The 24,862-nt window shown below is 29.6% G+C and overlaps 2 protein-coding genes across 6 annotated transcripts in view; one reads left to right on the forward strand and one right to left on the reverse strand.

Annotated features, from left to right (window-relative positions):
• Positions 1 to 24,862, forward strand: part of LOC123263825 — a 300,526-nt gene that overhangs the window by 83,602 nt on the left and 192,062 nt on the right. The window contains exon 1 of one of the 3 annotated variants that reach the window (XM_044726846.1): positions 14,111 to 14,316. The exons of 1 other annotated variant lie outside the window; for it this stretch is intronic. The gene's annotated coding sequence lies outside the window, so the exon portion shown is untranslated. Of the gene's footprint in view, positions 1 to 14,110; positions 14,317 to 24,862 lie in introns of those variants that run through there. One more of the 3 variants, XM_044726845.1, reaches the window with a different exon arrangement.
• Positions 1 to 24,862, reverse strand: part of LOC123263828 (autophagy-related protein 16-1) — a 289,529-nt gene that overhangs the window by 52,917 nt on the left and 211,750 nt on the right. The window lies entirely within an intron of this gene.

The raw sequence follows: 24,862 nt of genomic DNA on the forward strand, positions 1-24,862 counted from the left end.
ATTAAAGCTCGGCCATCTACCGACATTACTTACCAAAAAATATTTAGTAACTACTTCTAAATATTATTTGGTGCAAACAAATATTTATTTTGATATAATAAGGCTTTGTTTATATTAATATAATTTATTTAGAATAAAAAATAATTCATTACACTAAATATGAGATTAAAGGACGCTGTGCTGATGGAAGAATTTAGTTCTATTTAATAAGACTTAGTAATAGATACTAAATCATTTATTAAAGCCTATTGCCACCAAATAAATATTTAGTATTTAACAAAAGACTTATTGCTTCGCAATAAATCGTTTATTGATATTGAACAAATTCATTTTTTAACTAATTTTACCGTATAATCTAACTTCTAACTCAAAATAAATCAAAATAATTAAAATAAATAATTTTAAGTAATATAAGGTATTATAAAGAAAATAATCTCATTAAATTATAATTTTTTAGAGACATTTATAAAATTAAAAATTAAACAAGTTTTTAACATAATAATAGACAAATTGAAAAATTTAAACTAAACTCCACTGAGAAATGACATATAAGCCATTTGGGAGTATGTGTGTTTTAAAAGGGAAGATAAATCGCCCAAAATCGAGCTGAATAAAATAATCTATGTCAGTTAATAGGTTATGTATGACATTGGAATTAAAGCATCGCCATCCACCGACAATACTTACCAAATAAATATTTAGTAACTACTACTAAATATTATTTGGTGGAAACAAATATTTATTTTGATATAATAAGGCTTTGTTTATATTAATATAATTTATTTAGAATAAAGAAATAATTTATTAAACTATAAATAATATTGATAGGTAAAAAATATTTTTTTCCCCACATAAATGACTAAAAATGTTGTTACTAAATGTACGGGTCTACATTGTACTCCAGATCCATCCAACAATCGAAATAAAAATCACCAAAAATTCCTTTCAAAACGTCTCAGTCAATAAAAACTCGGAAAGAAGAAAAAAAAAAAGGTTTTAAAAAGCGCGCCTTTAAACACAACGTCGTTGCAAATGAATTTGCCTTTCTCGTTGTTGAACATCCCCTCGGGCAATCACGTCATTGCAAAGTACTCTCAGCAACACTACACAAGATACTTAGATACATATATAACTGAAGAGTCTTCAGTTGGATGTTGGACGGTGGAAATCCTGAGCTCTTACCTTCGAATCCGACCTTGCGGACGGCGACAACCTGCCAGAGACTCAGAGACTCTTTTACTCTCAGCTTCATTCAGTTTTTAGTTTACTCTGTTATTTTAATAAATAGTCCGGTAATTATTTAGCAGCTTAACGTTAAATTAAAACTTGCTACGTGTTGGTGAAGACGCCGACAATATGGCGGTCGATATAATTAATCCCGGGAAAATTTAAATTTAATACTCGATCTACATTTGAATTCAAAAGCGAAAATAACTTTTATCCATGCAGAGAATATATTTATTCAGGATTTGAAGCTCCCTACTCGAGCGTAAGAGCACGCACTGGTTATTTCTTTGTTTAGAGTCTGTTATTACTATTTTATAGCGACAACTGTTTGCCTTGGTAAGTTATTAAGTATATACGGTTGGTATTGCGATCTCGAGAATGCTTTAATAAACTATTTATTTTATTTTCTTATTAGTTTGTTTTGGATTACACTGCGCTTACAGGTCACCTGATAAACTATTCACTTTAATAATAATAAACTTTTTTATTTTGACATTTACAAAAATTGGAAAATTTAAGCCAAGAAATTTTTTTTTTAAACCAACACTGAGAGAAAGATTTGTTTATATTTAATAAGCTTTATTTACGGTGAATAAATGATTTTTTAACATCAATATCATTTAATAAATATTTATTAAATATTAATGAATATTTGTTAACTGTTAACAAATGTTTATTTAAAATAAAAAGCAAAAATAGCTATTTTCTTTTGAAACTTTGTGTAAGCCTGTAGCTGGAATACACGATAATAATTTAATTCACTAAATAAATTAACGTTTTTAATAATTAAAAATATGAAAGAGAATTATGAACTGTGATAGAATTTGGAATTTTACAATCAGCGTTATTAAAATGTAATATAATTCATGCAAACTAGCAACCTTGAAGTCACTATGTGGTTGCCGTGACTTGTAAACTATAAATAAACAAAAATTTTGCTTCATTAAATAATAACTTTTGTTAAATTGCATTGTATTTTTTTAAGTTTCTGAAAATTTCAGTTCAAAATTTGAATTTTGAAAGGTCGCTCATAATTTTTTTCAATTTATTAGTGCATTAGTTTAAATTTTTTCGAGCGACCTTTTACTATTCAAATTAAAATTCCATGCATTTTTTTTTTTTATTTAGTACCATAATCGATAAAAATACAGCACGAGATGAACTAAAAATCAAGCACAATACAGAAAAAATAATTTTTTTTAATTTAATAAGTTTATTTAATAAACTTCCAAGCGTGAATTCAAATCCCAAGCTGGTCTTAGAAACCAGCTTGGTTGAGATTTGACCTTGCCGCGTAGTTTAAGATTTTTACAAACCAAAAAGACCCCAACGTATCACTCCCAACAGTTAAAGTCGGCGATATGACTAATTAAAGAAAAAAAAAAAAATTATGAGCGACCTTTCAAAATTTAAATTTTGAACTGAAACTTTCAGAAACTTATTTTTTTTTAATCTATAAAATTATACCGTAACGAGAAAAAAATTAAAAAAAAAAAAATTCGATTTTTGACGATTTTTGAAATTTAAAAAAATTTGGAGCGACATCTTAAAAATTTTTTTTTAAGCTGTCCTTTGGAGAGAGCTCTTGAAACATCAAAAACTAACATTTTTTCACTCGAGACTCAAAAAAAAAATAGTCGGTTTTTTTGCGCCACCCTAATACATACATATAATATATATAAATATATATAATATATAAATATATATTATATAATATATTTATATATATAAAAAATTGATGTGGGTACTCAAATGAAAGGTCTCGATGAGTGTAATGTCAAGGTGAGCTTATATTTTTAAAAATGTCAGTAGTTCACAAGATACAAGGTCATTTCTTAATTATGTATCTAGAAATAGAGTATTTTCAAACTAAAAACTGATTTTATCATACGTCCTGGATTTTATCCTGGAGACAAAATTTTTCTTATTCTCTTAATAATATAGATAATTTATAAAGATGATTTTTCTTAATAAGCAATCTTTATATCATATGACATTGCAAGCGAAACAAATTCACTCAACAAAATATTTATTAACTATTCATAAATATTTTTTATCTATTAATAAATACGTATTAACTATTAATAAATGTACTTTCCTAGCAAATAAATATTTATTGAATGTTAAAAAATATTTATTAAAATTCAATAAATTGAATAATTGTCTTCAAATAAATTAAATTATTAATAGTTAATAAATCGAATAAATTCTTCTATCAGTGAAAAATTTTATCTTAGCTTAAGAATATTTTCTCTTGACTTGAAAACTTTATTATTAAAAAAATTTTTTACTTTTAAGTCAAGCTAATCTTTTGATCTTTCAATTTTATTGTGATAATTTATTTAAGCATCAATGCCACGAATAATATCACCTCAAAAAGGCAATTCCCAGCGGCGCTGCGAAAATTATCGTCTCGTATATTAGCTACGGAGTTGATAACCTTAAAAAAAGGGCTTTATCGACAAACGTGATGGATCCAGTGTCTCTGATTATTATGATCGCGTTATAGCCGAGTAATAGATGAGTGAGCAATAATGACAAATCAATTCCTCTCCTCAGCAGCGTGCTTCCTGTGCGTATTAACAAAGCATCCCCTGAGGCCAAAGATATCCTCTTGCTTGAGCTCTCGAAGCTCTCAGCTGTTACAGATCATCACCCACGCGTCTCCCGGCTATCGATATTAAATATTAAATATTAAATTATAATATAACTCATCCCGTACTTAATATATTTTATCTCCCTTATGTTCCAAGTAAAATCCTTCATCATCATTCTACTTTTTTTTTGCCCACCAACAAGCTCAATTGTGATTTATCGCAAGGGTGAGACTCAATCGAGTGCAAAATATTTAAATAAAAACAGATTTTAGGATTTATTTTGTAAATATTATATCGGTTCTTCTTCTTCTTTTTTTTTTTTAAACTTTTTAATAGTTTGTCGTCGATATAAACGATCTTCAGAAGTTTTTTGATGCAAGGAGAGGAGAAGAGCCCGCTTTTAAGAGCTTACGTTTCGCATACACTGCTTTCGGGCCATTGGTTTCCTGAGGCATCGCACGCGGTTCCGAACCGGGGAGGAGAAAGTGTCGATAAATTACAAATTCATTCACTCTGTAGCCTCCGAAGTTGTAAATTTAGTAGGCTATTACTCCGATATTTATTAATGCTCGGTAAAATACGGGATATTTTAGAAGGTAAATTCGATATTCTGACTCAAGTATTAAGAATTCATTTTTCTGATATTTTATTTATTATTTAATTAATAAATACTAGCAACCTTGCAGTCACTAAGTGAACTATAAAAAAATGAAAATTTTGCTTAATTAAATAATGACTATTATTAAATTGCACTGTATTTTCTTAAATATTGACGTTTTTAAAGATATAAGCTCATCCTGATGTTACACTCATCAAGAGCTTTCATTTGAGTACCCACATGCATTTTTGATATATTTTTCATATATACATATATATAACATATATTTTAAAGATATAAGCTCATCTCGATGTTACACTCATCAAGAGCTTTCATTTGAGTACCCACTTGCATTTTTCATGTATGCATATATATGATATATATAAATATATAAAATATATGAAAAATTCATGCGGGTACTCAAATGAAAGGTCTCGATGAGTGTAATGCCAGGGTGAGCTTATATCTTTAAAAATGTCAATAGTTCCCAAGATACTAGGTCACTTCTTAATTAATGAAAATCAATGAAGCATATGTTTAATAATTTTACAAAATTCATAACAAATAAATGATGGCAAAAGAAAAAATTTTTAAAATGAAAAAATATAATTTGTTAAAAATAATTTTTTTTTTTTAAATTTAATAACATTAAATTTTGATATATTTTTCATATATACATATATATATAAAAGATATAAGCTCATCTCGATGTTACACTCATCCGGATCTTTCATTTGAGTACCCACATGCATTTTTGATATATTTTTCATATATACATATTTGTGATATATATAAATATATAAAATATATGAACAATTGATGTGGGTACTAAAATGAAAGGTCTTGTTGAGTGCAACATCGAGATGAGCTTATATCTTTGATATATACATTATATATATGTATATATGAAAAATATATCAAAATTTAATGTTATTAAATTTAAAAAAAAAAAAATTATTTTTAACAAATTACATTTTTTCATTTTAAAAATTTTTTCTTTTGCGATCATTTATTTGTTATGAATTTTGTAAAATTATTAAACATATGCTTAATTGATTTTCTTTAATTAAGAAGTGACCTAGTATCTTGGGAACTATTGACATTTTTAAAGATATAAGCTCACCCTGGCATTACACTCATCGAGACCTTTCATTTGAGTACCCGCATGAATTTTTCATATATTTTATATATTTATATATATCATATATATGCATACATGAAAAATGCAAGTGGGTACTCAAATGAATGTCAGGGTGAGCTTATATCTTTAAAAATGTCAATATTTCACAAGATACAAGGTAATTTCTTAATTATGTAATGTATATAATATATATTTTAAAGATATAAGCTCATCCCGATATTACACTCATCAAGAGCTTTCATTTGAGTACCCACATGAATTTCTCATATATTTTATATATTTATATACATATGTATATATGAAAAATATATCAAAAATGCATGTGGGTACTCAAATGAAAGCTCTTGTTGAGTGTAACATTGGGATGAGCTTATATCTTAAAAAACATCAATATTTCACAAGATAAAAGGTCATTTCTTAATTGTGCACCCTGGAAACAAAATTTTTCTTATTCTCTTAATAATAAATAGATTTTGTATGAATAAGGTCTAACACAATTTAAAGTAAAAAGTTTTGCAGTGCATCTAAGAGTGTAAGAAAATAAAGCTATGATAAACTAATAACTTTGGTGCCCGAAAAGTCAAATTGTGAGCGGAAGGTATGGAAATATAGAGATAGCGGTGGCAAGATAAATTTTAATTACCTTCTGCCGTGTTGAATAAACAAATTTCCGAGAATCTGAAATCTAGATTCAGCCTTTTGACAAACAAAAGTTTATAAAATATTAAACAATTGTTAGCTCGCGGTTTAATTGCAAATCTCTTGACGGTGCCCTTAATAACGCTATTCTCCTGTTCTCATTCTCATCCTTATCCTCATCCCTATAACCGCCACCGCTGTAACATGACCAACTACGAGCGTACAAACCAACAACAACAGCAACCAACAACAACAACTGAAACAACGGGAATTCTAATAAAAGTTTGTTTGAATTACAATTAGCGAAATAGTTATTCCACAAGTCATCAGAATAAATAAATACAACTTTGTAATTATCAACGATTTAATATTCCGGTCTTGCATTATCCATTTTTTCATCTTTATAATAGATTTATTAATATTACATGAAGAGAATCTTATTAATTGTCGAAATTAAGGAGATCCAAGTACCCTCCTAGTATAAAGGATGTCTATAAAAAAATAATACGTAGAAATACTTTTATTATACATTTTAAAATTAATTAATAAGAATTTTGAGAAAATTTTCGAAAAATTTACTCACCTATATTATTAAGAAAATAAGAAAAATTTTGTTTCCAGGATACATAATTAAGAAATGACCTTGTATCTTGTGAACTATTAACATTTTTAAAGATATAAGCTCATCCTGACATTACACTCATCGAGACCTTTCATTTGAGTACCCACATCAATTTTTCATATATTTTATATATTTATATATTTATATATATGTATATATGAAAAATATATCAAAAATGCATGTAGGTACTCAAATGAAAGCTCTTGATGAGTGTAACATCGGGATGAGCTTATATCTTTATAAATGTCAATATTTAAGAAAATACAGTGCAATTTAACAAGTCATTATTAAATAAAGCAAAATTAAATTTATTTATAGTTCACAAGTCATTGCAGTCACATATTGACTGCAAGGTTGCTAGTTATATAATTATCAATAATTAATTGACTAATAAAAAATACAACACTCTGAATTACCGGTATACACTTGACAACACCGCTAGAGTTCCCTAACCTTAAAATTTATTTATGTTTACTGTCTAACTAAAATTACTAAGATCTTCTAGCATTTAAAAAACCGCGGTTACTTATGCTTTGGGTAACTGCGGAAGCGGTGTTGCCAAGTCAAATACAAGACTTTAAAGAACGCAAGTTCCGAGTGATTTTTCATAAAAAAAATAAAATATCTACGTAATACGTTCGGAAAGCTACTTTTTCATTATTTTAATCGAAATCTTATTATTTTTTCAATCAAATTCAATGAAAATAAAATTTTTTTAAAATCATTAATTGCATTAAATTCTCAACCAAATCCAGCTGATGGAATATTTATTCACTTATAAAAATTACAATTATTAATCTAATTATTTAATTAAATATCCCGGAAACCTGTATTTAAATTTTTTTATTAATTATTATATAGATTGAATTTGCAAATTTTCTATTTTAAAAATTTGACTAATTCGCGTGGATCTTCTTAAGGATTGTAAGATGTAATTTTAGGGGCTTTTAATGAGTAAAGATACAACCGGATAGCAATTCAGACAATAAACTTGGTAGTATGTAATATTTATTATCATCACTAGTGCTATCGAGAGTAGAATATTTTATTATGTTAAATTTGAATTAAATGTGAGTCTCGCATCCGGCTCAATAAATGCGAACGAGATGTATATTCTATTGCGTGACTGTACAAAGCCTGGAAAATTTTATTTTAAAAATCCCAACAGAATGTTTGCTGGAGTTAATTAATTCACTTCAAGGTAATCTTGTTACGGACACTTAAAGCCTCGAAAGATTATTCATGTTGTAACACAGTGTTGTGTCGAGAGTGTTGGAGTCTGATGTATTAATATAATGCGGGACGGTAAGAGTGTCAGAATGTGGAGGTGTGAAGACGAGAATACAAGTGTCAGGTGTGAATAGACCGCATTGAATACGTGTGTGATTTTGTGGGGACTAGATGAGAAAGTCATATGAGAGTAATGACAATATGTCTTGCTGAAGGGAAGAACAGACCCAGAGGTGGAAAATGTTATTTTTCGGTTCAGATGATGCATCCTGTACTGAAGAGACACACTGATGTCTTGCTATGAATGTCAAATTTTCCGCAAGACGTCTAAATGAATATGTGATGACTACCAGGGACTACCGGGGCTGATAAACTGTCTGTTCCTCCTATTCCCGCTTATAGTTGTACCTTACTTGATGAATAACCTGTGTCGTAATCTGCTTTTTAAATATTTACGTGGGAGGACTTTTTAGTTTTTATGATAATTTTTACTATTATGTATTCTTTAACCTATCAATTGTAGGCTATTGATTCTATTTCTTTTTTTTTTCGACCATGGAATAATTCCTTTCTTCAATTGTACCTCAGTTCAATGGAATTTTAATATTTTTAGCCTTTTATAAATTAAACTAATCTGGTCAGTAAATATACACTGAAAAATTAGCTCGATTCAAGAGAAAAAAATTTTTTAATAAGGAAAACAATAAATTTTTTTAAGTCAAGAGAAAAAATTTTAATAATGGTTATTCAAAAATTTGAATTAAAATAATAAAAAGACCATTCGGCAGCTGAAATAGAAGTCGATTTTATAAATAAAGAAAAAAGTGTTGTTTATAAAATGAAGCTATTAATAATATATAATTTCTGTTACAATAAAATAATGACATCAAAACGATTGCAATAGTAAAATTAGATCTGTCTGAGAGAGTAATTTTTTATCTAGACTGATGGTGAAGTATGCAAATTAAAGTTTCTTTAATAAGCTTTCAGATGCAATTTACAGATATTTGATAGGATATTGCGTTCAATTGCTATAGTACTGAAATACGGTAAAAGTGAAAATTTTTGTGATTTTCAAAAATTTTTGAATTGCTGTCATTCCTAAACTATTTAATTTAGAAAAATATATGAGTGTGCAAATTAAAGCTTATTAAATAAGCATTTAGATGCAATTTACAAAAATTTTACAAGTTATCGCATTCAATAGTTATTTTGCAAAGAAACAAAGTTCCAAATTTTGAGGATTTTTAGGAATTTAAATTTCTGTCATTTCTAACCTATTTAATTAAGAAAAATATATAAGTATGCAAATTAAAACTTACTCAATAAGCATTCAGATAGAATTTATAGAAATTTGATAGGATATTGGTTCAATTGTTATTGCACTGAAATACGGTAAAAGTGAAAATTTTTGTGATTTTAAAAAATTTTTGAATTTCTGTCATTCCTAAACTATTTACTGTAGAAAAATAGATAAATATGCAAATTAAAACTTATTGAATAAGCTTTCAGATGCAATTTACAGAAATTAAATATATCGCGTTTAATTGTTATTGCACGTAAATACGGTAAAAGTAAAAATTTTAACGATTTTTGAAAATTTTTGAATTTCTCTCATTCCTAAACTATTTAATTTAGAAAAATAGATAAGTATGCAAATTTAAGCTTGTTAAATAAGCTTTTAGATGGAATTTACAGAAATTAAATATGATATCGCGTTTAATTGTTATTGCACGGAAATACGGTAAAAGTGAAAATTTTAACGATTTCTGAAAATTTTTTGCTCTCATTTCAACTCCTATAAGGAAATTACTAGTATCAGCAACCATCTTACCACTCGTTGACTATTGTTCCGTTGTATTGGTCGACTCAACTTCTGATAACAATTTAAAACTACAACGTGCGATTAACTGCTCTATCAGATTTATTTTTAATCTCAAAAAAGATGAGCACATTACACCTTTCAGACATGAGTTGGGATGGTTGTCTGTAAAGTATCGCCGAATGTACTACATGAGCTGTTATTTTTACAAGTTACTTCAAGTTGAAAAGCCCAAGTACTTACGAGAGCTATTCATTGAAGACATTGATGTTAGACGTTCCAATAGGCTAGCAACTCAAAAACATACTTCCTTCAAGATACCTCATTTTGCTACCACTTATATAGAACACTCCTTCTTGATCTCCGTGATTCGTCTGTGGGAAGAACTACCAGCAGAAATCGTAAACTCAAGTAGCAGTGAAGTCTTTAAAAATAAAGTTTTTGACTATTTGTTAAATTTAGACAGTTGATAAATTGAACAATTGATAGATTAAATTTGTTGATTACAGTACTTGTATACTAATTAAAAAATTTAAATTGAGATAATAGTCGAATCAGTTTAGAAAAGTTTAAAAATGGTTAAAAGTTTTTTTTTTTTTTTTTTTCGAAAGAAAGTAAATTTGAAATATTATTTTTGCAATATTATTCTAAAATTTAGGTTAAGAACTACGTACTTACATTTAATATTATTATTTTTAAGATGTAAATATTTTGTATTTAAATTGCCATTTGGCCTGTGCCTTGGCATAAATAAATTTATCAATCAATCAATCAATCATTTCTTAACTAATCGACCGATTTGGCTGATCTTTGAACTTAACCTCGAAAATCGTTCTCAGAATGAGTATGTTACGTTTTATTGAGATCCGTATAGAATTGCGGGAGTTAGAGAAGAGACAAGGCTGGTTATATCGTATATATACACATAGATATATAAACTTTTGAACCATATGCATTTTCTGAATCCGCTCGACGAGCTGAGTCGAAATATTGCAAAATTTTACAAAAGTTCCGCCATGAGGACCAATGCAACAGATTTCTATGAAATATACTAAATACTCTTGTCCTATAACAACCAAGACCCGGAAGGGGAATCAATAGGCGAAAAAATTGAAGTTGATAAAAAAATGCAGTCTTGGATTACGGCGTCCGCGAAATAAAACTATGAAAGGTGTTTGAAACCCGGGAATATGTCCAGCTAGCAAGCTGATGCCGGACAACATGATAAATCGATTCTATTGAAGCCTGATGCGGGAAGAGAATAAGAATGTACTGGTACTCAAAGATTATCCGCGAGATTCCTTTCACGCGCCTTATGTCGGCGCAACTATCACCAGAAGCTGAAAAGACCTTGCCTCACCTCTGCCAACCAGACTTGGTCTCAGTCTCTGGTTAGGTTAAAAAAACACACCGCGGATTATTGCAAGAGTTCATTATCCATCCCCAAGACTGGAATCTGGAATCTGGTAGCCGCTTCCTCGCTTCCTTGCCGGTTGTTACGTAAATCCGAATCTCAATTTAAATCCAAGCTATTCATGTTAAGTGTAATCCGTAATAAATGTACTCGCTGGTTAAAACCAACCAGTATCCACTTGCTTCCGGTTTCCAGAGAAAGAGAAAGAGAGAAAGAGAGAGTATTGACTTGAAGTGAATTGGCAGAATCCAAAAAATGTTTAAGGTATTGATGATCCAGGTTTGTTTATTTATTAAAACCGATTTATTCTGACGAGGAACTAAGATCCTTGGCCTTTGGCTTTTGTCTGGCCTTTAGCTTTAGCTTTAGCTTTTGCTTTGATAGTCTAAGTACCGTACTGCTGACAGATAATAATAAAACAGAGCCACTAAATTCGTCATTAACCCAAATATTACGTAACAGCGAATTTTAATTAGGCAACGGTAAAACCTACGGATTGTTAAAAGATGTAAATGGTGAAATAAAAACAGCTAATAGCTGGTTCTTTGTCATGAACAACAATGCTTTTGTTTTTACATTCAAAGCATCTCTGGACATCTCAATGACCTGGTCATTGCCCAGACCAATTCTCGCTAGTGGTGAGTCTTCATTTTAGTTTCAACGAATAATTAAGGAAATCCAAATATATTCTTAGTGTAAAGAATGTCTATAAAAAAATAATACGTAGAAATACTTCTTAAAATTAATTTATAAGATTTATGAGGAAATTTCCGATAAATTTACTCATTAAATAATTATTAACATTTAATTGACTAATAAAAAATATAGCACTCTGAATTACCGGTATACACTTGACAACACAAAAAGAGTGTCCCTAACCTTAAAATTTATTTATGTTTACTGTCTAACTAAAATGACTAAGATTTTCTAGCATTTAAAAAACCGCGGGTACTTATGCTTTGGGTAACTAAGCAAGCGGTGTTGCCAAGTCAAATACAAGACTTTAAACAACGCAAGTTCCGAGTAATTTTTCATAAAAAATATAAAATATCTCCGTAATACGTTCGGAAAGCTACTTTTTAATTGTTTTAATCTTTAGCTTATTATTTTTTCAGTTAAATTCAATGAAAATTAAATTTTTTTAAAATCGTTAATTGCATTAAATTCTTAACCAAACACACGGCTGGTGGAATCTCCATTTTACATGTAAAAATTACAATTTTAAACCTAATTGTTTGATTAAATCTCCCGAAAACCTACTGTTTTTTAATTTTTTTATTAATTATTCTACGTAGATTAAATTTACAAATTTTTGGAAAGTTTTAAAAATTTTACTACTTCGCATGGATCTCCTTAAAAGCAGAAAAAAAAACAATGTTGAATATAATGATCTATGTAAAAGCTGTCAACGTGTGATAGAAACTCCCAATTACCAAACAAATTTCGATAGAGTAGCTCAATTATCAATGCTGGCTGTCCCGTTGGACACGGAATGGGAGATCCCAATTTAGCAACGCACACTTGTGACTAAAAATTTGTCCTGATAAATAATTGGGATTTGTTTGATATCAGAGGAATAAAACAGCAGTAGTTCAGGATCGAGTGATCAAAATATAATGACCTGTACAATACCCGGCAAATAATAGCTCGCGTCAAACAGAAAACTCCAGCTAAACAGATCATGAGCAGCCTGCCCGAAAGAGTAGTTTAATTTACAGTGTGCCCCCGGCGAATATGTTAATCCCTGGAAAATAACCAACGAATAACAACCTCCACGCTGATTGCGATCCGATAATAACATACAGACTCTTCTGTTACACATATAAATATCTGCCCACTCACCCATTTACCCTCATCCTCATCCTCATCCTCATGCCCATCAGCATCACCATCAAAACTAATGTACTCTTCCAGTGCTGATTAAACGATTCATTAAATGCTCGAATAAACATTCGATCGAACAAATAAACCCACTTCAACAGCTAATGTCAAAGTTTGTCCATCATTTTTTTAGTATCATGCTAATTAGCATCCTATCAAAAAAATCCATATAGGAAACCAGCCTGGATTTCCACATGGTGTTTTCGGATGGATTCCCATAAGGTTTCCTATATAGTAATCCAGGGTTAGGATCCTACATAAATTCCCATATTAGGCGAAAGAAAATTTATTTAAAAAATTAGAAATAATTATGAAGTAATTGCTATTAATTAAGTATTAATTGAAATTAATTCTGAAAAACGGATTTTGTAATTTTATCTAATAAAAAAACTGCTCGCGTCTGATGGACTTGAACCCGGTACCTCATAGTTCTTACAAGGTCCATGTTTATTCCACTTACATAAATTCACTATAGGAATCCATACTTCCGATGTGGATTTCCCATTCAGGAATCCATGAACCCACAGGCTCATATGTGGATTGTTAGCACCTGGACACCTCAAATATTGTCAACTACATCTTTAGATCTTCAGAAATTGGTTATTAATGGCCCAAAATTCGAAAATTTCGCCGGAAAATTACCAAAAGCACACCTAAACTCATAATGACCTATCAGCGGTCAGAAAGGGAGCAGTAATAAGTGAAGATAGTTGTAGCAGGGGCTTTGTTGAAAGGCGCCCCCCCCCCCGTAATCCAGTGGGTAGGATCGGCAATAATAATTCGTATGTGGTGGGTTCTCTCGGTGATGTTAAGAATTCCACCTGCCAGCAACCGGGTACTAGGTACTGGGTATTGCCCCCCACTGCACTAGCTCGTTCTGCAAGGAAAAGTGCCCGCGCGGGTTCCAGTTGAGCATTTCTGTGTTGGTTGTGGCCGTGAACGGGGCTCTCAAGTCCAAGGGCAATCGCTACGAATCAACACACACACCAACACCACAACTTACAACTTACAACTTACAATTTACCACTCACTACTTACAACTTACATTGTTAAATCCAACAGTGAACGTTGATACGGTTCTAAGTGTTCTAAAGCCCGATCGCAATTCTCCGGTCACGAGGATCCAGGTGGTTTACTCAGCCAAGGTACGTCTTACAAACTCAACCCGTTATTTTAAATATTTAGACTTAGAAGGTAGTGATGATACTAAAGGACTATGTTAAAGGTTCCTGTTGAATCAGATTAAAATCTCAGTACATCAAGTTTCATCCTTATAACTTCTCTGTTTTGTTCTGTTGTTTCTGAGTTGTGTTCAAAACTTAATACCCCTCTTGATAAGGCGGTTTATTATAAACAGGGGATTCATTGAAGGGACTATAGCTCCTAACTCTTAACTCTTGGTAAGTTAAAGTCAGTGGGTGGGTGATAGTGTGTGTTAATTCAACAAAGAGCAGCCAAGTTATTACACGGCATTGAAAGACTTAATCAGTTCTTGTAATTAATGTAATGAAAGAAAATAAAGGATGAAGGGGAGTAGTACTATTATAGCAAGATTATGGAGGCAAACTAAGGGGAATAAGCCAGTTTCCTTTCGTATAACATTAAGGCTAACTGTTAAGTTAACTTGGAAATAATTAGTCCGGATAATAGAGCTGGGGTCGTAGTCCTACTGGTTCTTCCTAACCAGGAAGCACAATGCCCGGCCAATAATGACGTTATAATCTTATATTGATTTCTATTTCTATTCCTGCAACCCAGTAGCCACTTTCAAATCATAAATGGGTGATTCTCTGTAAGGACGTCTTAAATCTGTACAAAATTGTCCGACCAAATTATTTTTGATTTTATTAGAAATAAAATTAACAAGGGCTACAAAACTATCAGCTTAATCATAATAAATAAACAGCCATTAATTTTTAATAAATAAAAATTAATTTTTGCTTTTTCAATATTTGTGTATCTTTTGCCATATAACATCACAGGGGACTGTTTTTTTTATCAAATTGAGAAAAATCAAGCAAACTATTTCAATGCATTCAACTTTTCAAGTTCTCAATGAATGTTTACATTAATTAGAATAATATTAAGACTTATGGATCGAATTTTATAAATAAATTATAAATAAAAATAGTTGCCAGGGGACTGAGTTTTGAAGTGGCCCAGATACATATTTCCAGCACAAACGGTGCTTTGACACTAAATAAAATGCCGATAAAGCGCTAACAGCCCTATGGTTATTAACTCAAGGCTAGTTAGGTCCTTATAAACCTTACAAAAGGTAAAATAACACGCTGGATTTTTTTTTGGGTTTGAACTTCTGGCAGGGGACTGTTCTTAAAATGCGTGGACCAAATTATATATTATTGACGAATAACTTAAAATTTAATCTTAAAGTTTTAATTTTGGGAATGGGACAGCCCAGGGGACTGTTATTTCGGTGGTTTATCAATTTATAGCAAAAAAACCAAAATTTATTTCATTTTAGTTTTCAATGCTCCAAATAGAAATGTTTGTTTACTTTCATAATAAATTTTTTTAAGTAATAAAATAACAATTTTTCTAATAAAACAATGCCTGGGACAGCAAAAAACATCCTTACAGAGAATCACCCATATATCTTCAAAAATTCATGATCAACCAAAGTTTATTTAGTTTTTGGGCGTTAATTTAAGCCTCGTTACTCGCACTAACTCTGGACCAAGTAGAAGCGGTTTCTTGGTTATCTGGGAACTTTCTATTGGAAGATAAGACGAGCTGGGTTGCTTTCATAAAGCCCAACTTTAATGAAAGAGGTTTTCACCAAAATGCTGGCTGCTGTAAGAATGAGCTAATTAAGCTTTGTTTGGCCTGGTGATGATGATGCTGGTACTGGTTCTTTTAGTTACTGTACTTCTTTAGATCCTTTTGGTTCACGTTGGAACGTTCGTTCACTCATAACCCGTTTGATAATGAGAAATGGTGTCGGCTCGGGTATCAATGTGTCAATTAGCGGCTAAGACGATAAATATCTGTCAACTATCTCTAGGTAGTAAGTTATGTGCCGATGAATTATCGCTAGGAATATCTGGCTAGGATGCACACAATATTTTGATCGATTCATCCTATTTACAGGTGACAATTATTTACTGCTACTTCGAGCGCTAAATTTGAATTTATAGAAGCATTGCTTGTGTCGGAGGAAATCTGGATGAGATTAAAAAATAGTATTACAAGAAAATATACATGGTAATACTGTAATTCATATTTAATGTCACCTATAGTACGGATTGAATAAAAATAAAGTGCTAAGTGAAAAACAGCTACGATGGAGATGGAAGTAGCTTATTTGATAACGCCTCGGGTTTAGAGCTCTTGAAATCGATTTATTCAAGATGTTGAATAACGAAGAGTTGTGAGTAGTGGATCTGTCGCCTTTTTTCTCCATCAGGTTACCTCAATTTCACGTTGTCGTTGTAGTTTTCACTTTGCTTGTGAAAATAATGTCTAATTCAATACGTCATGTCTGCACCGGAAAAAAAGGTTCAATTATTTTTTTGAGTAAAAAAATTTTTATTTGACAAGTTTCAGTTATTCTAACAAAATTAATTCTCTTGAAGAAATATGTAGCTTGATCCAAGAAAATTCATTTAAGTCAAGAAAATCTTGTTGTTTTAAGAAAATTTCTCTCTTGCTCCAAAAAATTAAATATAAAGATAGAAGTTAATTTTAATTAATATTTTTATTGATTAATAGGTCAATTGGCAAGATCAAATAATATTTCATCATTTTCTTTCATTCAATATGTATAATTATACGCTTAAATAATATATAATGGATATCAAATGAATCGTTTATTTGAGAAACTCCATAAGTCATATTTTTTTCGAAATTGAATTTGTTGCATTTTTCGGTTCTCTGAATTTCCCCTCACTGATACCAGCACCAAAAAATATTAAATCTGTGTTCAAAATCTAACCAATCGGTCGATATAAATCTGGTTTAGTTGAGAAACCCCATAAGTCAGTGACTTATAGGGTTTTTCGAATAGACATTCAATTTCAAAATTCGAAAAATAAATTTCTTTTTGTTTTTTTTTTTATTTTTTTTTTTTTTTTTCAAAAAACTTCTGAGAAGAAAAATTCAGTTCAATGCAAAATACTTTAATTTTCATAATTTTCGCAGTATGGGTTTAAAAAAATTAAATTAAATTATTGTTTTATTGTTTGATGTGATTTCACTGACTTTAATTTAAAAATGATTGATTATTAGATAATTAGAAACTAAATTTACTGTTAAATACTTGAATTTTAATGAGTTTTACAATATTCGCTTTATGGATTAAAATTAAAAATATGTTGTTTTATAGTTGACTCTGATTTAACTGATTTAAATTCTGAAATTAATGATAACCAAATAAAAATATATTATATTTTCTGTTAAATACTTTGATTTTATTAATTTTTGCAATTTTAGTTTTATAAAGGTAGATTGTGATAAATTAAAATGTTGTTTTATTGTTGACTTTCAGTTGACTAATTTGAAATTAAAAATAGATGATTTATTATAATTTTCGTTAATTGTAGTTCCAATACATATTTTGTACTTTATTTTATAAATATAATAAATGATTGACGAAGAAAAATTAATAAATTAATGATTTTATTACTATATTGTTCGTTTTGATGAGAAACCCCATAAGTCAATCAATTTCAAATCATTACAATGAATAATAGTAATTAACAATTAAATTTTTTCATGCTCGAATATTTTTTCGGGATATTAACATTATTATTATTTATCATTGGTGCATGATGTTAATGCAAACTTAACCGAGAAAAATGTTTTTTGTTTCTCCTGAAAAATTTAGTATTTTTGACTTATGAGGTTTCTTAAATAAACGATTCAAATATTCTTGAAAAATTTCCTCAAGGTGAGAAAATTTTTTTCTCAGCTGAAGTAGGTGGCGGTGCTTCCCTAAAGTATCTAAAAATCTTGATCAAATATAAAAATTTATTGTATCAAGTATTTATGATGAGAAAAAATGACTTCCACCAAGAATAGAATTTTTCAAAAAATTTTAACTTCGGCCAACACAACTTCGGTCTTCTAGGCACCCGACAAATTTTCTTGAGCCGAGAATTTTGTTCTCCAGTCAAGAAATTTTCTTGTTGAGATATATTGAACGTCATAAAAGTAAAACTCAGATTGCAAATCTTCTTGACAAGGGTAGGGCTTGATTGTGGTGGTGTAAGCGCATCTGCAGTCGCTGGAATTTGTAATATGTCGTATGTACGCTGTACATCGCCTTCAGAGGTGTGTACATTTTGACGTGTTTTCTGATGCTGCTGCTAAATAACTGTCGCGCATGAATATTCATATTTTCAATTCGAAACCTTCACCACAGGGAGGAGTCTCGAGTGTCGCGATCATGTCATCCAATATTTTTATAGACGTTATTCAGAAATCATACGTTTTATTCTTTTTATTTTTAATTAAATCTCAAGTAATTTAATTAATGGTTCTTTACCACACGGGTTACGATTTGAAGGATCTTAAGTGATTATAGACATTTGGACGAACCCTTTTTGCCAATACATCATTCCCGAGGTAATCTGCAAGGCTAGACTTGGTCATTACCCGGGTCGTCATTAACTGCGTGAGAAAGTAACATATTTGTGGGCATTAAAAGCCAGAAACCCCTCTTAAAGGGTATTCATCTCTGTCGAATAGAACCGAGAAGAAAAGTATGGATTTTTTGCCGAGGTGCGATAATGCCGATAATTTCGCTTCTGTCACCAAATTTCCCAGGGGTCTTTTGGTATCGCTGATCATTGGATTCTTACCTTGGTAATTAGTTGCTCCATTTACTTTTTTAGCCAGTCTTCGCACGTTGGTCGCCGGAGGAAGGATCAATTTATCTATTTTATGAGTTTAGGATTTTGTTTTTTTGGAATCAAAATTCTGGGCTTAGTTTTTGAGATATGGAAAAATTGATGAGATTTTTTTTGTAGGGAATTTGATTCCGTAATAAAGAATTCGGCAGCCGAAATGGAAGTAGATTTTACAAATAAAAAAAAGTGTTTTTTATGAAATGATATTATTAATAATGTATAAATTCTGTTACAATAAAATAATGACATCAAAAGTAAAATTAGATCTGTCTGAAAGAATGGGTAATTTTTTATCTAGACTAGTGAGGTATGCAAATTAAAGTTTATTTAATAAGCATTCAGATGCAATTTACAAAAATTTTACAAGTTATCGCATTCAATAGTTATTTTGCAAAGAAACAAAGTTCCAAATTTTGAGGATTTTTAAGAATTTAAATTACTGTCATTCTTAAACTATTTAATTAAGCAAAATATATAAGTATGCAAATTAAAGCTTATTTTATAAGCTTTCAGATGCAATTTACAGAAATTTGATAGGATATCGCGTTCAATTGTTATTGCACTGAAATACGGTAAAAGTGAAAATTTTTGTGATTTTCAAAAATTTTTGAATTTCTGTCATTCCTAAACTATTTAATTTAGAAAAATAGATAAGTATGCAAATTAAAGCTTATTAAATAAGCTTTCAGATGCAACTTACAGAAATGAAATATGATATTGCGATTATTGTTATTGCACGGAAATACGGTAAAAGTGAAAATTTTAACGATTTTTGAAAATTTTTTGCTCTCATTTCTAAACTAATCGACCGATTTGGCTGATCTTTGAACTGAACCTCGAAAATCGTCCTAAGAATGAGTATGTTACGTTTTATTAAGATCCGTATAGAATCGCGGGAGTTGGAGAAGAGACAAAGCCGGTTATATTGTATATATCCACATTGATATATAAACTTTTGAGCCATATGGATTTTCTGAATCCGCTTGACGAGCTGAGTCGAAATATAGCAAAATTTTTCAAAAGTTCCGTCATGAGGATCTATGCAATAGATTTCTATGAAATCTACTAAATTATTATTGTTGAAGAAAAAAACAGTAATAAAGATTTTCCAAGAAAATGTTTCTTGTTTGAGAATATTTTCAATTAGGATTTGCATGTACCTAAATAGGATATACTTAAAATGATAACAATAATCAAGAGCGTATAATTTCGTAAGAGCACGTGGATTTAAAAGTTTAAATTACTCTCACCTCGAGTGTAAACTCACAGTTCGACATTGTATTTGGTACACACGCTCGTAAGTGGGAGCGATTGTGAAACGGATGTAAGCCAGGCATAATTTTACGCGGAAACCAACCGAAGAGTAAATGATTTTAAAAGTAACTCGTCTTGTGAGAAAGGATAAACCTTGCGCTGAAAGAGAGAGCTAGAGTTGGACAAAAAATCAACGGATCTGGTGGGTAAGAGTGAGCAGTAAAGAACAGACAACCACCACCGGCACTAGAATAAGGACTTGCTCTTTCATGAGAGCTTCCACGGCGTACTCCAGGGGGCTATTAACCGTTTGCAAACAATCGTCCACAAGCGGAAGTTACTTATGGTCTTATCACCATTCTTATCGAGGTTATATGAGAGCCCATTCAGACCAGAGTTTGCTCTGACGAGTTCATTAAGCTCCAGATATCATTCACTTTTATTTTCCACGGTTATATTATTTATTGACCGACAAATGTCATACATTCAATGTCATAAAACATTAAATTTCCTTTCAGTTTATTTATTTATTTTTAATTACAACACTTATCAGCAATCTGGCTTTTTACTAGCTACAATCGTAAAAGAGCAAGCTTTGTATCTAGTAAATTTATTTATACAGTCATCAAGTTGGCTTATGAGTCGTTTGAAACTTTATTTATTAACGATCAATTTGTTCTGACATTTATTGAAGTTTTTAATTTTTTTTTTAGAATTTAACTACGCTATTAAATTTTCTAGTCAAGAATTGAAAATTGTGATATCAATTAACAATAAGAATAAAGTTCCCTTTAGGAGATCCGAGTCGTGTATTTGAGAAACCCTATAAGTCATACTTTTTTCGAAATAGGGTTTATTGCATTTTTTGGTTCTTTGAATTTCCCCTCACTTATACCAGCACCAAAAAATATTAAATCCGTGTTCAAAACCTAATCAATCGGTTGATATAAATCTCGTTTAGTTGAGAAACCCCATAAGTCAGTGACTTATAGGGATTTTCGAATAAACATTCAATTTCAAAATTCAAAAAATAAATTTCTTTTTGTTTTTTCTTTTTCAAAAAAACTTCTTCTGAGTAGAAAAATTCATTTCAATGCAAAATACTTAAATTTTAATCATTTTTGCAGTATGGGTTTGAAAAAATTAAATTAAATTATTGTTTTATTAGTTGATGTGATTTCACTGACTTTAATTTAAAAATGATTGATTATTAGATAATTAGAAAGTAAATTTACTGTTAAATACTTTGTTATGTAAGAATTATTAATTTAGGGAAATTAAGGTAAAAGCCCCAATATATGATCATGTACCAGTATATGATCACTCCATGTATTTGTATATCTATACTCACAAATATAGGTATACAAATACATGGAGTGATCATATACTGGTACATGATCATATATAGGGGCTTTTACCTTAATTGATTTTACATTTAAATTATTTATGGTGTTTAAGTATTCGGTCCTAGTGTGTTAGGCTAATAGACCGGGAACTTCCGAGTTTCTATTTATTGAGAATGATAGGTTTGTTGAATAAATTGGACGTTGAATAATTTTAATACATATATTGTTTAAATCAAAAATTAATATCATTAGTTAAATTACAATAATTACAATCATTACACAGTGATTCAAAGTTAACTTTTTTTTTCATATAACGATTTTACGATATTATTAAATTCACAAATATTAGTTATTTAAAATGTACCTGATAAAAATGATGAACTTTGTTGATTTGACTTACTCTTTAGATTTGATTCACTTCATAATTATACTTTTAATTTTACAATCTTTTATTCGTCATTCGGTAAATTTAACACGTGGTCTATTCAGACTTACTAAAACTTTAGGTGATGTTAACACTAGGACGTCAGGACAACGAGAGAGATTTTCTTGTGAAAATTGTAAGGTGTCGAATTTTAGGGCGTTACTAATTTCCACTCATTGTGGGAACCAAATGTCCAATTATTTGTCTATTTTCTTGGGCCCTTACCCTCTCTCTTAAGTTGTTCAAAAATATCGCAAGAGTCCCCTCTACTTGGGTCAGAGTGCAATATAGTTTTCTTACTTACTCTTATGTTCTATTAAAAATCTATGTGTTTATGTATACGTAAGCGCATTTACGTATAGACAAAGACAAAGGCAAAGATAAAGTACATTTGTACTGTTTAACAATAATTTATTTATTTAAATCGAATAAATAGATATGTACTTGATTCTAGCATCTCTTACGTTTTTTGAATTTAATTATTTATTTGTAGAAATACTTCTGTTTTATCATTTTATAAATTTGTTGCATTATTTTAGAATTTCATTATTTAATATTTGTTTATTTTAAATTGTTTAACTTTCAAGTTCTATTTTTTTTATCTGTTTCATATTTGTAAAGTTCATTTCTCATTTAATATTTAATTTTGATTATCTAAAAATTATTTAAAACTTGCAATATTAAAATTCATTTAGACATTTGTCTCAACACTCAAAATTCTGTACTTAAGTTACTCTAAAATCTTTTGGTTTAAAATAAATCTTTTTATCTAATATTCTTTGTCATTACTTAAGTATTTTTTTATTTTAAGTATAAGTGAGTTTGTTTACGTATAACAAAACTCCCATTTATCTATTTAATCTCTTAAATGTATCTGGGCCCAAACTAATTACGGGAAATTCCCTGGGCCTCTTACAGGAGTCGAACGAGACACTTAATGATCACACTCGAATTGTATTTTACAATCGTTAAAAAATGCAATAAAATCATACTCGAATTTTTTATAATTAATAAATATGTAAAGAAAAATTCTTTACATAACAACTTGAATTTTAATGAGTTTTACAATATTCGCTTGATGGATTAAAATTAAAAATATGTTGTTTTATAGTTGACTCTGATTTAACTGATTTAAATTCTGAAATTAATGATAACCAAATAAAAATATATTATATTTTCTGTTAAATACTTTGATTTTATTAATTTTTGCAATTTTAGTTTTATAAAGGTAGATTGTGATAAATTAAAATGTTGTTTTATTGTTGACTCTCAGTTGACTAATTTAAAATTAAAAATAGATGATTTATTATAATTTTCGTTAATTGTAGTTCCAATACATATTTTGTACTTTATTTTATAAATATAATAAATGATTGACGGAGAAAAATTAATAAATTAATGATTTTATTACTATTTTGTTCGTTTTGATGAGAAACCCCATAAGTCAATCAACTTCAAATCATTATTATGAATAGTAGTAATTAACAATTAATTTTTTCCATGCTCGAATATTTTTTCGTGATACTAATTTTATTGTTATTCATCATTGGTTCATGATGTTAATGCAAACTTAACCGAGAAAAATGTTTTTTGCTTCTCCTGAAAAATTTTGTATTTTTAACTTATGGGGTTTCTTAAATAAATGACTCATATGTATATATGAAAAGTATCTCAAAAATACCAATAGTCTATTATGATAAGTATTTAGACTTCATTCGAAAATTCTGTATCTCTAGACACTTGATTAAGAAATGACCTCGTATCTTGTGAAATATTGACATTTTTAAAGATATAAGCTCACCTCGACATTACCATCATCAAGACCTTTCATATGAGTACCCACATCAATTTTTTATATATTTTATATATCTAGATATATTATATATATGTATATATGAAAAATATACCGAAAATTGAATGTGGGTACTCAAATGAAAGCTCTTGATAAATGTAACTTCAGAATGAGCTTACATCTTTAAAATATATACTTTATACATGTATATATGAAAAATATATCAAAAATGCATGTGAGTACTCAAATGAAAGCTCTTGATGAGTGTAACATCAGGATGAGCTTTCATCTTTAAAAACATCAATAGTTAAGAAAACACAGTGCAATTTAACAAATAAATATTTATTAAATCCTATGATGTTAAAAAATCATTTGTTAACAGTTAATGAAGCTTATTAAATATAAACAAATCCTTCTATCAGTGTACACAATTAAATTCTTTAGTCAAAAACTAAAAATTGTGATATTATATGGAGTTAAATATCACACCAAGGATTCTTTTAAAAAATAATACAGTTACAAAATCCCTCGTTCAGAATAAAACGTGAATAATGTAAAATTGAAAGCAAACAATGAATAACGATTTATTGAAATAACTGATCAAATGACAGTCTCATCTCCTATTGGATTACCAAGAGTAACCCGTATAATCCGTGAATAGTAATCCAGATGATATCAATGATCACTGGGAATTATTAATTGTCCTTGCAGCGATTAATAAACACTAAAATTGTAACTGAAATTACGGATGAAAACATAAAGCTAACCGATAAAAAAGTAATTTAGCGATGCACCTGCATAAAACTCCGGCTTAACGAGCTTGTAATATTTACGTCATCCTCAGCTAAAGATACGCGTAAGGTTATTCACACCGCACTTGTATATGTAATCGCAAGTGCCTGAATAAGTCCCGTACATCTTCCATCGTACATCGTACATCCTACATCGGACTTTCAATGAGCCTCAGGCAACCAGGAATTTTTTCTCCGCAGTTAAGTCTTCTTA

The sequence above is a fragment of the Cotesia glomerata genome, linkage group LG4, assembly GCF_020080835.1.
Source record: "Cotesia glomerata isolate CgM1 linkage group LG4, MPM_Cglom_v2.3, whole genome shotgun sequence".
NCBI lineage: Eukaryota > Metazoa > Arthropoda > Insecta > Hymenoptera > Braconidae > Cotesia > Cotesia glomerata.